The sequence below is a fragment of the Sus scrofa genome, chromosome 11, assembly GCF_054392235.1.
Source record: "Sus scrofa isolate SSC_HxYL_T2T_F1_AM1 chromosome 11, Sscrofa_HxYL_maternal_Yorkshire_Landrace_v2.0, whole genome shotgun sequence".
Classification (NCBI taxonomy): domain Eukaryota; kingdom Metazoa; phylum Chordata; class Mammalia; order Artiodactyla; family Suidae; genus Sus; species Sus scrofa.
In genome coordinates, this window is record NC_139393.1 from 24,449,622 (window position 1) to 24,466,530 (window position 16,909).

General features: G+C 44.0%; 1 long non-coding RNA gene across 2 annotated transcripts; it reads right to left on the reverse strand.

Annotated features, from left to right (window-relative positions):
* Window positions 1-1,237: 1,237 nt before the first annotated feature.
* On the reverse strand, window positions 1,238-16,909 carry LOC146398592 (uncharacterized). Of its 2 annotated transcripts, XR_014819539.1 has the most exons (4): window positions 15,581-16,909; window positions 14,103-14,248; window positions 4,570-5,115; window positions 1,238-4,000 (listed from the first exon to the last, which is right to left on the reverse strand). It is a non-coding gene; the product is annotated as an uncharacterized LOC146398592 (long non-coding RNA). The 2 variants fall into 2 exon arrangements; XR_014819538.1 differs by lacking the exons at window positions 14,103-14,248; window positions 15,581-16,909 and having other exon boundaries at window positions 2,158-4,000; window positions 4,570-9,570.

Consider the following 16,909-nt stretch of genomic DNA (forward strand, 5'->3'; position numbering starts at 1 on the left):
TTTTTCAGGGCTGAATCTGCGGCATATGGGAGTTCCAAGGCTAAGGGTCGAATCGGAGCGAGAGCTGCTGGCCTAGGCCACAGCCACAGCAACGCAGGATCCAAGCCATGTCTGTGACCTACACCACAGCTCACAACAATGCTGGATCCTTAACCTAATGAGCGAAGTCATGGATCAAACCTGTGTCCTCATGGACACTGCTGAGCCACAATGGGAACTCCTAAAATTAACCATTTTAAACTTCACACTGTACCCAAGTGGTTGGAAGTCCCTCCCCTCCTCTCTATCTCTGCTGCTGGGTTAGAGGTTTCCTTTTCTGTGCCTCCAGAGGACATTGTGTCTTCTTAGATGCAAGGCTCATGACTTACTCAGCTGGGTATCCAGGTAACTGGCATGGGGCCAGGCACACTGTAGATGCTCAATGTTTGTTGAATGTATAAGAACTAAGAGATTGTAGGTGCTTAGTGAGTCAGATGATACCCCTCTGATGCCTTCTTGAACCAGGAGGATGCAGTAGCCCTTCATCTGTGCCCCTCCACCAGGAGGCGGGCACATGCATAGCACGTGGAGGCTGAACCCCAGCCTTCCCACTACTGGCTGTGTGACTCTAGACAGTCTACTTCTATTCTCTGGCACAGAGCAGGCATTCAGTAAACACTTCCTCTCCTTCAATAAAACCAGTATTAGCTAGAAACATGCCTACAGGCAAAGTTGACTAGACACAGCATATTCTGATGGACCTTCCAGAAAAGGCTGGGGGAATCCCTGAAGACAAATACAGTGATGGGCAGGCGGGCAGTCAGGCTGCTGTTATCCGCATTTCTGCTAAGTGTCAGACACATCGGATTCCCTTGTTTCATCATCACACAACCGGCAAGGCAACTGGCCAGTTTCTTAAACTTCTTTGTGTCCTGAGCTTAGTTTTCTTAAACTTCTTTGTGTCCTGAGCTTAGTTTTCTTAAACTTCTTTGTGTCCTGAGCTTAGTTTTCTAGCTCCCCCCCCCTTTTTTTTTTAAATAATGATTTTTATTTTTTCCATTATAGCTGGTTTAGAGTGTTCTATCAATTTTGTACTGTACCGCATGGTGACCCAGTCACACTTACACGTATACATTCCTTTTTCTCACACGATCACACGCCATCATAAGTGACTAGATATAGTTCCCAGTGCTGTACAGCAGGACAGAATACAGTTTTCAAATGCATGCAGAAGAAATAAACATACAAAGGAAACCGATGCATTTAAGTTTTTTTTAAGAGCATGTATAACTGAATCACTTTGCTGTACAGAAGAAAGTAGCACGACACTGTATATCAACTATATTTCAATAAAATATTACACTTTAAGACAGTTTTTATAAAACCCAAACACATTTATCATAATGTACATGCCTCATTATTAATACATAAGTAGCAGGATCTAGCAGCAAGTTCAAAAACTGTACATTTGAAATAGATGCACACAAACGCAGAGATATTGCAAATATCAGTGATTGCAGATAACTGTAACACGATATGGAAATATTTACTTTCTGCTGCTGACAGTTACCATGGCTAACGCTGCTGTGATTTGTTGCCGGTGTTCATATCGGACGAGCATGCTAGATTTCAGTGAGACATTAGTGAAAATAAAAATGTTTTGTCCCATCCAAGTCAATGGACCCCCTGTATTCCATCCACAGTTCCCTTGGTAGTCTCTGTGACTACGGCAAATGCTTCCATCCCCAGTTTACAGATGAGGAAACAGGAGTTCAGGCAAGTTAAGTAACTTTTCAAGGATTATAGACCTAGAACTCGTTCGCTTAGAAGCACCATTTGCCTCTAAAGCTTGTTCTATTTTTCATTTGAGCAGGGCTTCTCAATCTTTTTTCTTTTTCTTTTTTTTCTGGCTGCACCCATGGTATATGGAAGGTCCTGGGCCAAGGACTGAATCCAAGCCACAGTGGCAACACCGGATCCTTAACCCACCGCACCACAGCACGGGGTTGGGGAATTAAACCTGGGCTGCCACGGAGACAATGCAGGAATCTTAACCCACTGCATCACAAAGGGAACTCCTTGTTTCTCAATCTTTAACGAAAATATAACCATGTGGGACCCGTGTTAAAACGCATCGTCACTGGCTCCACCCCTAGGGATTCTGATTCAGGAGGTTGTGGAGGGGCGGGGGCGGGGTCTGAGCTTCGCTGTTTCTAACTAGCTCCCCAGGGATGCTGTTGTTACTGGTTCTGGGCCCCACCACGCCGCACTTGCCACTAATGAGGTGACTGCTGGAGGGAGAAAGAGACAAAAAATCCAGCTATCTTGTCCTGCAAGTTCAAGTGCCTTCCGGGTCAGGACCTGCGTGCGGGCGGAGGCTTGCTCTCACCACCTGCTTTTGCATCTCTGCCCACGTCTGCTGACCATCTCTCCTTAAGCTGCCCGCTCTGGACATGATCTTCTCCAGGCTGCCCCTGAATTCCATTTTTAGTGGGTTTCACCTACATTAAGATGCTCTCAGGAAAGAAGAGGGCCCAGGGTGATTAACCTCAGTCAGGCCCTGGGAATCAACCCTCCTACCCAGTGCTTCGGCCCCCAGTCCTGCCGCCTTCCTGAGCTGTGCTCCCTACAGAGCCCAGGCAGACAGGGTAAGACGAGGGCAGGGGTGCCCGGCTTTGGCTGGACATGGGAAGACCAGAGGGGCTTTAAAAAATAGTGTTTTTTATTTATTTCCTGAAAGTCTCATGGTCTGGGCTGCTGCCTGGACATCAGAAGTTGTAAACGCTACACAGGAGATTCCAAGAAACGCCTGAAGTCGGGAATTACTGGCTTATGGAAAAGAAACCGGTTAGGCACGCAGTTGTGGAGTAATGCACCAGGCACTGTGTTTAGTGTTTTACACCCGTCACTTTAGTTCATCCTCACAACAGTTGTGTGAGGTGGGTGAAAAGATCCCCATTTTACAGATGAGGCAACTGAGGACGCATCGAGGTTATGTAAGTTGTCCAAGGCCACATGCAAGTACATGAGCCGGAATTTAAATCCACGTTAGTCTGGCTGCAAAGCCAGACGTCTTAGGATCCTGCTGTTTCCCAGGAAAGGGCCATAAAATGGTAACCTTCTCTCTTGCCCCTAAACCTGCTGCTGTCCCTTTTAACTCACAGTGTTTACATCCCCTTTGCTGTGAAACGTGCTTAAAAAATGCCGTGGATCTGGAAATCCATCAGACGCGCCTACAGGAGGCCTGAAGATCTACAAGGTCTTTTTGTGATTCCAGCTCCAGCTTTTAAAGTCTATTTGTCACAAAAGTGCCTCCTGTTCATTTCGCTGGATGCATCCTCTGGCATCCTAAATGCAACATGACAAGTGACAAATGTGCTGAGAGGGAGGGCGGTCCTTGGACTGTGATCATGTTGGAATGAATGACCACCCAGAGGAGACTTAATAAAATTTCCAGCATCCGCTCTAAGCCAGAAGCGAAGTTTTCAGACTCAGGCTAAGAATCTTAAGGGCAAGTTTGGTGCTCAGCTGGGAATGAGTGCTGGGAGGCAGCAGGAAAAGGGGGGAAAGGGCTGATTTTGCAGTTAGCTGACCTGGGAGCAGATCCCACTCCACTCCTGCCTGTTGGGGATTCTGAGAAACAGGCTTAACCTCTTGAGCGCCCTCTTCCTGGGTGAAGTGGGGATAAAAATATCTCGTCAACTAGGTTGTTGTAAGGATTAGACATGATGTATATAAAGAATGTTTGGCAAAAATATCAGGCCAATAATTGAAAACTGTTAATACCACCTTGCTTTCCCATAAACTTGGCCAAAAGACTGGGCTTTTTTTTTTTTTTTTTTTTTCTCCTCTAAATTCTCCTGGATAAATTTTTTTTTTTTTTTTTTTTTTGTCTTTTTGTCTTTTTGCCATTTCTTGGGCCGCTCCCGCAGCATATGGAGGTTCCCAGGCTAGGGGTTGAATCGGAGCTGTAGCTGCCGGCCTACACCAGAGCCACAGCAACACGGGATTCGAGCCGCGTCTGCAACCTACACCACACCTCACGGCAATGCCGGATCCTTAACCCACTGAGCAAGGCCAGGGATCGAACCTGCAACCTCATGGTTCCTAGTTGGATTCGTTAATCACTGCGCCACGACAGGAACTCCTCCTGGATAAATTTTTCAGCTATTTTTCAATATTGATAATCATTTGTTTTAGGAAAGCAAGTCTCATTTCATTACCATCTCATAAAATACTAGTTTTTTTTTGATATCCAATCTAGAGGTCTGCATATTTGTTAACAGGCACTTCTTATAAGGCAGATTCCTAAGGCTCCATATTAAGATGCGCTGGAAGAGGTCCCAGAAAAAAGGAAATGATTGATGTAAAGATGTTGGGATTAGTTAACCTTTGTACAACTCAAGTTTGGACTGCACTGACCGACTATACATGGAATTTTTTCTTTGTCCTTTTTTTTTGAAATTTTTTCTTATTCTTTGCTTTTTGGGGCCGCACTTGTGGCATATGGAAGTTCCCAGGCTAGTGATCCAATCGGAGCTACAACTGCCAGCCTACACCACCGCTCCAACAATGCGGGATCTGAGCCACATCTGCAACCTGCATCACAGCTCATGGCAATGCTGGATCCTTAACCCACTGAGCGAGGCCATGGATCAAACCTGCATTCTCATGCTAGTCATTCGTTTCCGCCGAGCCACAACGGGAACTCCTCAAATCTTTATAGGATAATCTAGCAAACATTCAGTATTATCAGAAAATGCCCCAATAATAACATGAAGATTTGCTACCCCTGCCCCCACCCCTGGCCAAAAGCTCTTTGGATGGGTGCATACAGTTTCCCAAGAGGCATCTGCATAAATATCAGCATCAGGAAGAGAAACACTAGGTACCATTCACCTCTGAAAGCGCATCAAATTGGTAACACGTGTAGGTGTGTCTGCTTAATGGAGGGGGTGGAGAACAAGACCAAAGATGACTTCGTGTCAAGTGAAAACATCTTCATATAGAGCCGAACATGTGCAGATCCCATTAGAGATGCGGCTCACTTGCAGATGTTACCTGGCAGCTTTGCACCTGGCTCTGTGAAACACACTAATTGGCTTCAAGGTTTAGTCGGACACCCCATTGGCTGGGCTGCAAGGGAAAATTTTACACCCATCATTGTGGTTAAGTTTGCAGCCTGGAGCCTGTGCAGAGTGTTTTATGCGCAGTGGAGTGTGTGCTTGACGTTGGTGAACTCACACAATGAGCCCCAGAGAGAAAACTTAAAAATAATGCCATATTACCCAAGACAGACTCCAGTGAATAGAAGATGTCCCAGCCACCTGCAAAATGGAGCAAAGATTCACGCCTGGAGCTGGAAATAAAAAATAGCAATTTCAAAGTCCATGCTATTAGGCTAGGGGTGAAGTTCTTTGCCCATTTACAAAAGAGAAAGGTTCAACACTCTGATGACTCTGTGCAAAGGCAGAATGGTTCTTGGATGAAAAATCAATGTCACTGTTCCCTGCAAAAATATTAATAATGCCTTGAACAAACACCTCTCTTCAAGGAGTCCAAAACATTGAATGCATTTCTCCCCATTAAAGTTTCCATTCCTTTCTCATTAGTTTCACTGGCTCCCTCTAGGGGCAGGTGGGTGGGTGGCATCTGAGGAGAAAGCAAGATGAGGCAGGCTGGGGCACTGGGCTTGGACCTGGAGGTCACCGATGGCCCAGGAGAAAACTCACCCAGGTGTCCCTAGGTGTAACACGAGAGAATGAAAAACAGGCTAAGAGTAGGAGAGGACGAAGCAGACGGGCTCGTTAGGAGAAAGAGAAACGTTCACTGCCACGGTGGATTTATAACTCCCAGACAGCAAAGACCAAAAGCCGTCTTAGGGAGCCTTGGAACAAGGAATGGTTGCGTTGGGGGTGAAAAGGGGGACGCACAGCCTCCAGTTCAGCAGAGTCAACTGCCATGCGTCCTCTCATTGAACCCAGAAAGTCAGAACACTCGCTGTAACTTGAACACTAAAAATCTTGGAACCTCTTTTGGTTGATCGATTTGTCCCCTCCAGCCAATTTATTCTACGGTAATTCTACCACTGCCTTGAATGAGGCTCTGAGCAATTACTGACCTGCTGACATCCACTAACTAGGTGTTCGTGGCTCCAGCTATTTCGAGTCAGTTTAGCCTCATTGTTCTTCTTTCCCCAGGCGTCACTGTCAGCCAGGCTTGGGGGAACACATCCTACTCCCCTGATGTTAAGAAATACAAGAGGTGAGGGAGATGGGATTGAAGATGGTGGAGGAGAAGGCCCGGAGCTCACCTTCCCTCATAAAAGCAACAAAATTACAACCAGGCGCTGAACCACCTCCAGCAAAATAGACGGAAAACTGTCAAAACAAATATCCTATGCCAGAACCATAGTGAGATGGTAGGAGGGGTGATTACGTGATATAAGCAACACCATACCCACCAGGTGGGCGGCCCACAGCCTGGAAAGTAACTATATCACAGAGGCTCACCCACAAGAATGAGAGTTCTGAGCCCACGTCGGATTTCCACGCCCCGGGATCTGGCACTGGGAAGAGGAGCCCGCAGAGCATTCAGCACTGAGGGCCAGCGGGGCTTGTGCACAGGGACTACACTCTCGAAAGGTGCACACAGATCTTCGTGTGCGCCAGGTCCCAGGCCAAAGCGTAGAGTCCACAGGCATCTGGGTCAGACCTGCCTGCGGTTCTTTGAGATCTCCTGGGAAAACAGGGAGTGACGGTGGGGAGAGGACATTAGAGGCAAAGATTGCTGGAATAATCATCAGTGTGAACTTCTCCAGAGGTGTCTATTTTTGAAAAATCTGGCCCCACCCATGAGCAAACAGGCTGCTTAAAGACCCCCCAGGCACACAGCTACCTCTAATCACACCCAGAGACAAGGCCCCACCCACCAGAGGGATAAGAATCAGCTCCACCTACCAGTAGGCAGGCACCAGTCCCTCCCATCAGGAAGCCTACAGCAAGCCCCCATACCAACTTCAGCCACAAGGGGAGCAGATAGAAGCAAGAGAGCCTATAACTCTTGTCTGCAAAAAGGAGACCACACCAAAAATATGTACAAAATGAAAAGGCAGAGAGTTATGACAGAGCAAGAAAAAAACCCCAGAAAAACAGCTAAATGATCTGGAGATTATCAACCTCCAAGAAAAAGACTTTAGATTGATGATAGTGAAGATGATTCAAGACATTGGAAATAAACTGGAGGCAAAGATTGATAAATTACAAGAAACACTGAGCAAAGAAATACAAGATTTAAGGAATAAGCAATCAGAGAAGCAAAATACAGTAACTGAAATAAAAGATTCATTAGAAACAACCAATAGCAGAATACAGAAGGCAGAAGAATGAGTAAGCAAGGTGGATGACAGATTAGTGGAGATCACTGATGAGGAACTGAAAAAGAAAAAAAGATTAATAAGAAATGAAGACAAAAAAAAAAAAAAAAGAAGAAGAAGAAATGAAGACAGTCTCAGAGAACTCTGGGACAATGTTAAATGCACCAACATCCGTATTATAGGGGTGTCAGAAGGAGAAACGAGAAAGGGCCAGAAAAAATATTTGAAGAGCTAATAGCCAAAAACTTCCCTAACATGGGAAAGGAACCACTCACTCAAATCCAGGAAGCACAATGAGTACCGTATAAAATAAACCCAAGAGAAACACCCCAAGACACATATTAATCAAACCAACCAAAATTAAAGACAAAGAGAAAATGTTGAAAGCGGCTAGGGAAAAGAAACAAATAACATACAAGGGAACCCTAATAAGATTATTGGCAGATTTTTCAGCAGAAACTCTGTAGGCCAGAAGGGAGTGGCATGATATACTTAAAGTGATAAAAAGGAAAAAACCTCCAAACAAGATTACTCTACTCAGCAAGGCTCTTATTCAGATTTGAAGGAGAAATCAAAAGCTTTACAGACAAGAATATACAATGGAGAAAAGACAGTCCCTTCAGTAAGTGGTGCTGGGAAAACTGGACCCACAACCATAAAAGAATGAAATTAGATCACTTCTTAACACCATACATAAAAATAAACTCAGAATGGATCAAAGACCTAAATATAAGACCAGATACTATAAAACTCTTAGAGGAAAACATAGGCCAAACACTCTCTGACATAAACCACAGCAATATCTTCTAGATCCACCTCCTAGAGGAATGACAATAAAAATAAAAATAAATAAATGGGACCTAATTACACTGAAAACTTTTTGCACAGCAAACGAAACCCTAAATAAAACAAAAGCAACCCACAGAATAGGAGAAAATATTTGCAAATGAAGTGACTGACAAAGGATTATTTTTCAAAATATATAAAAACCTCCTGCAGCTCAATACCAAAAAAAAAGAACAACCCCATCAAAAAATGGGTAGAAGATCTAAACAAACAATTTTCCAAAGAAGACATACAGATGGCCAAAAACACATGAAAAGATGTTCAACATCACTCACTATTAGAGAAATGCAAATCAAAACCACTATGAGGTACCATCTTACATCAGCCAGAATGGCCATCATCAAAGTCTACAAACAATAAATGCTGGAGAGGGTATGGAGAAAAAGGAGCCCTGTTACACTGCTGGTGGGAATGTAAATTGGTGCAACCACTGTGGAAAACAGTACGGAGATTCCTCAGAAAACTAAAAAGAATTAACATTTGATCCAGCAATTCCTTTCCTGGGCATCTATCCAGAGAAAACCATGACTTGAAAAGATACATCCACCCCAACATTCATTTCAGCACTGTATATGATAGCCAATACCTGAAAGCAACCTCAACGTCCATCGGCAGAGGAGTGGATAAAGAAGATGTGGTACCTATACACAATGGAATATTACTCAGCCATAAAGAGGAATGAAATAATGGCGCTTGCAGCAACATGGATGGACCTAGAAATTATAATGCTAAGTGAAGTTAATCCAACAGTGAGACACAAATGTCATATGATACCACTTATGTGTGGAATCTAAAAAAAGGATACAATGAACTTCTTTGCAGAAGAGAAACTGATTCACAGGCTTTGAAAAGCTTATGGTTACCAAAGGAGACAGGTTGGGGGAGGGTGAGGTGGGCTAGGGGTCTGGGATAAAAACGTGGTAAAAATTGGGTTGTGATGATCATTGTACAACTATAAATATAATAAAATTCATTGACTTAAAAAAAAAATACAAGAGGTCCTGAGGTCTACTGGCTCTAGACACAACTCAGAGCCCTGAGGGGAGAAACTATAACCAATAGAGCATTCCTGAGCCAGATGCACCCTGGGAACCGCCCTTTAGGAGTTCTTGCTCTATTAAAAAAATTAATCCAAAAAGAAAGATGGAAACACATTCAAATCATCTATTTGATGTTGTATTTTCACAGAATATATGGAGGGCACAGCTGCTTTACACATACCTTGAGTAAGAAAATTCAAATGAATAATTTCATGATTTGTGGGAGTTCCTGTCGTGGCTTAGTGGTTAATGAGCCAATCAGCATCCATGAGGATGCAGGTTTGATCCCTGGCCTCGCTCAGTGGGTTAAGGATCTGGCGTTGCCGTGAGCTGTGGTGTAGGTTGCAGACCCAGCTCCGATCCAGTGTTGCTGTGGCTGTGGTGTAGGCCGGAAGCTACAGCTCTGATTCAGCGCCTATCCTGGGAACCTCCATATGCCTCAGGTGCAGCCCTAAAAAGACAAAAATAATTTCATGATTTGTGTTATTTTCAGGCTTTCTCGGGTTTTCTTCTTCAATAGCTTTCTTAAAATTTAACATCCCACACACCCCATATATTCTTGCAGTCTTCATATCATGGTAACATGTACTCAATTACGTCTGGAGAGAAAACTGATGTTCTCAACACAAATCCTATCAACAGAGTCAAAGGTAACACGTCCACCGCGTGATTCTCTATATTGTTCTTAATTCACCAGACTGCTGTGAAAAACGCACTCCTCCCCTGACAAACCAAGATCCGAGCTTCCATTTGATGGTAGACAGATCCCTGGTGGTGTGTGAGCCCAGCACGGCGGGTCCTCCTTCCCCTACCGACTGGAAAATAGATCCCATGACAACATGGGAACTTTCCAGGAGTGCACAGTCCAGGAGTGCTCACTGACAGTCTAACTGGCCTAAGTAGAAAAGATAAATAAGATGTGACTATTTCCTAAGGGAAAGGCATGTGGGCCGAGATGAGCAAAGCGGGGAGGAGAGAAGCAGAGGGCACATCTGTCCCCACCCTCCTCCTGTCACCACTGGCAACTGAACAGCGGCCTTATTCTTCACTTATACCAACTACAGAACCCCGGGTATGTGCCGATGTATTGGAGAACGTATTCCAGGGGTGCTGGTTCAGTTGTAGCAGCATTTCTTTTGTCTTTTGTCTTTTTAGGGCCACACGCACGGCATACGGAGGTTCCCAGGCCAGGGGTCCAATTGGAGCTGTAGCCCCCGGCCTATGTCACAGCCATAGCCATGCCAGATCCGAGCCGCGTCTGCGACCTACACCACAGCTCACGGCAACGCCGGATCCTTAACCCACTGAGCAAGGCCAGGGATCGAACCCACAATCTCATGGTTCCTAGCTGGATTCGTTTCCACTGAGCCACGACGAGATCTTTATGCAATGAAAACTGATATGATAACTGATAAGATAACTTGGGGCAGAAAAACAGGTATAAACAAACCCAGGAGGCAGGCACTTTCTCTGGTATTTGCACTACAAGATAAATACAAAAATCAATTTGAAAATGTATTGTCGGGCTGGTTTTTGTTTTTCCCGTTGCTTATTTTGGTATGAGAGGTGAACACCTGGGCCTCTTTAACGGCTTCTGGACAAAATCCACCTGTCCTTGATTCTGGATTCTGAGGATGGCCTTTCGAAGGGAACCAATCAATACTGCGTCTTGAGGGACAACGGGGCCCAGCAACTGCCACAGCAGGGGGGTCTAAGGGAAATGAGAGCAGGGCCAGCAGCAGGGCTCCCAGTGCAGGTGAGGTTGCGTAACACCCAAGGTTAGTATCTTTTCTTCAAGAGTTGTAAAATGAGAAAACGGAGTGCACATTCAATCTGAGCAAGTCCGATTTAATTTTAATTGTATTGGGAAAACTAGATAGAGAAAAGTATCTTCGAGTTTATCCACTACAATTTTAAAGCAAAACAGCCACAGAGGTATTTATTCATTTTCAGATTAACGGATTTTCAAAAAAAATCTATTTGCAAGGGGAACAAAGCCCCGCAAGCACATAGGTTATAAGTGAGTACGAAATGGAATGGAACAGAATGCAAACGGAATATCTAAGTACCAAGAAGCAGAGGAACAAAGTGCAAACCAGATCCGAGGGGGGTCAGTCGGGGAAGGCTGCATTTCTGTGTGTTCATGCTGCTTTCGGCTGCTCTGCTGTACAATAGACCAGGCCAGCCTGAGAGACACAGACGTACGCAAACATATTCTGACATCTCACCACCAGAGGACAAATGATATTAGATATTTTCATCCTGCTCCAGAGGCATGGAAGCCAAAATGTAGTTTCTAATGTTGACTCTGGGTTATCCACATTCAAAGGACAGCGCAAAGGCACTGATAATCCCAGAGGAGATAAAGGAGAAAAATCAGTGAGTTAGCTTTGGAACATACTTAATTTTTAAATATAGGTGTGTATCTATGTTCATGGAACTCACACATACGCTACAAATATTATAGTCATGAGGATTAGAAACCTCTAGGAATTAGAAACCTTTTCACCATTTGATTAGAGAGGTGAAAGCATAGAACGTGAAGGGATAACCTCAAAGACACAGTCTTCCATTGGTGACAAGTTTTATGCGTGCTACTAGAACCCACAGTTTTACTTTTGGATGTAATTTTGGAATCTGGTATAAAACCAAGGCATGAACCAATAACCCAATCCACAGGTGGGAATACTGGAAAGCAATTTTCAGAAGTTCTACTGAGCACTTCTCTTTCAAATGCTGTAAATTATAATTTTTTCTCTTTTTGTTTCAATTGCCTCTCATTGTAACCTTCATTGTTTTCATTGCCTCTCTGCTTCTTTCAATAAATGCAGCCTTCTTATTTTCATCTATATATAGTATATCAAGCAATTTCTCCATTTCTCTCCCAAGGTCTGCTGCCTCACTTTTTTTTTTTTTTTTTGCCTTTTAGGGCCACACTTCAGCATATGGAAGTTCCCAGGCTAGGGGTCGAATCGGAGCTGCAGCTGCTGGCCTATACCACAGCCACAGCAATGCAGGATCTAAGCTGCATCTGCGACCTACACCACAGCTCACAACAATGCTGGATCCTTAACCCGCCGATTGAGGCCAGGGATTGAACCCGGATTCTCATGGATACTAGCTGGGTTTGTTAACTACTGAGCCACGATGGGAACTCCTGCTGCTTCACTTTCATGATCTGTTTTCTGAACCTTGTTCTAGATGTTCTTCTTAAAAGCCCTTGCCCATAAATGTTTCAAATAACAGCTCATCAAAATTTTCTCTGGAGTTCCCGTCGTGGCTCAGTGGTTAATGAATCTGACTAGGAACCATGGGGTTGCGGGTTCGGTCCCTGCCCTTGCTCAGTGGGTTAACGATCCGGCGTTGCCGTGAGCTGTGGTGTAGGTTGCAGACGCGGCTCGGATCCCGCGTTGCTGTGGCTTTGGCGTAGGCTGGTGGCTACAGCTCCGATTCAACACCTAGTCTGGGAACCTCCATATGCCGCGGGAGCGGCCCAAGAAATTGCAACGACAACAACAAAAAAGACAAAAGACAAAAAAAAAAAAAAAAAAATTCTCCAGTCCCACTCTAAGTCAGAGAAACCGACACTTTGAACCTCCATAGCTGAATTTTCGCTACGAGGGGGTGGATGGACATCACGAGCTTTCCAGGGAAGAATGAAGAAGACTAAGGACTCCTTGCTCAGGTCAAGTGACACTGGATCCTTCCATAAACCTGTTTGCCCAAAGTATAACCTAAGGTCACAACCATCAGAGAAGGAGCCAAGAGCCCCTTCATTCTGCCATGAGTCCCAGATATCTAGAATTAATGCAATAAAGGGAAAGAGGATGTGCTTTGGAGTCAAACCAAGTGGGATATGGATCCCAGTCCCACCATTTACCAGCTATGTACTCTTGGCAAAGTTCCTAAGCTCCTCTGGGCCTTTGTTTCTTCAGTGGTAAGCTGGGGACCATAACAGTACATCTCTCTTAGGGGTGCTTCGAAAATTGAGATAACATAGGCAGGATGCTTCACAAGCATTAGCTATTTCTGTTATAGAAATCTCTTGGATTTATGAACATAGGCTGATTCTAATTCCCTGGCCTTTTGCAGTACAGCTTAGGTGTCAATATTGGAACGGGTATCTCAACGTGATATCAGATTATGCTTCTAGCGGCTGACTTAATTTTCCAGGGGCATTTCCCCCCCTCTCAGTTGAGGTCCTAATTTGAAATTTATGGCCAACATCTAGCCTTGAGTGATCAGACTATGCTGCCCATGTGAAATTAAACTCCCTCTTGATGGTGGAGATTGCATATCTATATCTATATAACAGTCTGTTCAGATGTAAAATGTTGACCAGTGCTGCTAGGCACTGCTGAGTAGAGCAGAGGGGGATAGGGTTATTACGACAGGAAGAGAAATGAACAGTACTTAATGAACTTCCATTTCAATTGAGCAGGGTTTTTAATAACAAAAAAAAAAAAAAAAAAAAGAAAAAGCTTTTTATAAATTCTTTTGCTCAGCAACAATAAAAAAAAGGAAAAGAGCACTCAGCTGGGAACAATAGCTACTCAGCTCATAAAAATCATTAGAAGGAACATTTTCTTTGTCTACCATGCCCAGCAATTTCACTGGTGGGCAGTGATCCAGATCACTTAGATTCCACCTAAAAAAAGAGCCCAGGGAATCTTCTCAACTTTTCCAGCTAATAAATTATATTCATGTCCTAATGTGTCTAACTCCATCATCAATAAGATTTTGGCTCATAATTCATGGCATATTTTCAGCAAGTAGATGATGCTGACCTCGTGTTAACAGGATATGCTCTTTGGGCTGCCTTTCCGTTAGGAGAGAGGCTCAGTGCTGACACATTTACTCACTGCTATCAAATTTCCAGCCAGAGGCCTTTGTCCAGGAGGTGCCGGGCGAGGTGCAGGGTGTCCGGTGGATGGCGTGGTTCCCACTGTGAGAAATAAGCTGGCTTCCTTGGATATTTCATTTCTTGCTGCTGCCTCTGTAGCTCATCCTAAATGGGTATGAGTCAGAGAAACTTCATGCTGATGACATTAAGGGTTTGACTGATGCATCTTCACCCACAAATATCATTAAGTTACCTTAAGCTAATTGCCAAGTTGAAGATTCATCATTAGGAGCTCTGTTTCAAAGTCCCCCATGACCAAAAGATTTCTGTACTTGGATAAAATACGGTTTTTCTCATGACTCTGCTGGGTAACCACAGGCACACCCAGGAATACAACTCTTAATATTTCTTAATTTAAAAGTAGTAGGCTGGAGGTCCCATCGGGGCTCAGTGGTACCAAACCTGACGAATATCCATGAGGACATGGGTTTGATCCCTGGCCTTGATCCGTGGGTTAAGGATCCAGTGTTCCCTTGAGCTGTGGTGTAGGTCACAGAGGCAGCTTGAATCTGGTGTTGCTGTGGCTGTGGCATAGGTCAGCAGCTGTGGCTCTGATTCAACCCCCGGCCTGGGAACTTCTATAGGCCACTGGTGTGGCCCTAAAAAATAGAAAAATAAAAATAAAAAACAAAAGTAGAAGGCAAAAAAAAAATTCTTTTTTTTTTTTTTTTTTTTGCTATTTAAAGCATTCTACAGATTTTTTTTGTTTGTTTGTTTTTGCTTTTCAAGGCCACACCCATGGCATATGGAGGTTCCCAGGCTAGGGGTCAAATAGGAGCTACAGCTGCCAGCCTACACCACAGCCACATCTGTGACTTACACCACAGCTCATGGCAACGCTGGATCCTTGACCCACTGAGTGAGGCCAGGGATTGAACCCTCAACCTCATGGTTCCTAGTCGGATTCGTTTCCACTGTGCCATGACAGGAACTCCGAGCACGCTACACATTTTGAGAATGAACTTTTATATCTTTACTGACGTAGTATAAGTGTTTAATATTTGCTAAATAAAATACATTTCAAACCACAGGAAATGGTTTGAAAATGAAATAAAACAATGTCTCCCACAATTAACATAATTTTTTTTTTTTTTTTTTTTTTTTTTGCTTTTTAGGGCTGCACGTGAGGCATATGGAGGTTCCAGGCTAGGGGTCAAATCAGAGCTGTAGCCACCGGCCTATGCCACAGCCACAGCAATGCCAGCTCCGAGCCAAGTCTTCGACCTACACCACAGTTCGGGACAAGGCCAGATCCTTAACCCGCTCAGTGAGGCCAGGGATTGAACCTGCATCCTCATGGATGCTAGTCAGATGATTAGTTTTCTCTGAGCCACAGGGGAACTCCTAATCTCTTTACTCTTGACTTCATGCTCAAGACTGGCTATACTGCAATCGGCATTCTGTGCTCCCCTTTAATTAACTGTCCATTTGACTTACACTTTCCCTGGAATCTGGGAAGGAACTGCTTTGTTTTTAAAAGGTCCTTCCTGCTCCCTCAGCTTGCATCTAAAATGTAAGAATAAACAGAAACTGCAATATCAACAAAGAACTTAATTAAGAAGAATATGCAATGGCAGTACATATGTAAAAGCAAATTCTTACTGAAGATAGGTAACCATTCAAATAAGCTTTCTACAGATAACAAGGAGTTGAGGGTGGGTAGCTTTTTATCCAAGTATATAAATATTCTGCCCTTTAGAGACTGACGACTGAATTAATAGTATCTAATGAAAATAGTTGTATCATTTGAAACTGCACGAGCTAATTGAACTTAAATTCTACACTCTTGGAAGAATTTTTTAGGGGCAATGCCTCAAATGATTTGATTAAGGGGGTAGAAAATTCAAACCCTGCCCTGCCACATGTTAAACTTCACCACTAATTCTTTAACAGTCCTCTCCCTTTGAATTTAGGCAGGCTCCATGAAACAGTTTTCCATGAAAACCGCCAGTTTTCAGACCCAGGTTGCATTTGCAGCTTCCGCTTCCGGTGTCTCAGACCACAGCTGCATTGTGAAGAAACCTCTAGAACAGAACCACCAAGGCTCCAGGCCCACAGCCCCGGTTACCTCCACGCCAATAGCCTCGGCTGATGCTACATGGAATGGAGATGACTCCGTCACGCACTACCCAAACTGCAGACTCAAGGGTAAAGAGAATGAGGAGTTCCCGCTACGGCACAATGGGATCTGTGGCGTCTTGGGAGCACTGGGATGCACGTTTGATCCCCCGCTGGCACAGTGGGTTCAGGAGCCAAATGGCAACTTCGGCTCAGTTCTGGTCCCTGACCCGGGAACTCCATATGCCAAGAGGCAGCTAAAAACAGTAAGAGTGAAATAAACAATTACTGGAACAGACCTCAAACCTTACTTCAAGGTATTCTAACAGATTGGATAATGAAAGAAGCAATAATTACATTTTTTGAGATTTTTCTATGTGACTAAATGCTTTATACAATCTTATTCCCTACAATAATCCTGTTCAATAGGATTATTTTTTCCTCTATTTTACAGATGAGGCAATTATATACAGACTTACTGATTAATTGCCCAAGATCATGTGATAGGAGGATAGAATTCAAAACCAGACCTGACTGAGGCACATGTTCAGCGAAAAACAGCAACAAAAGGAAGGAATCCCACATTAATGATGAGGCTTCATTTTCATGAACACAGCATCGATCAGAAAATGTGAAAATTAACAGGTATGTCCGAAGGGCACCCCAATATAGCTGAGTCTAAAATCAGTGGTCACATTTTTAGAAGCA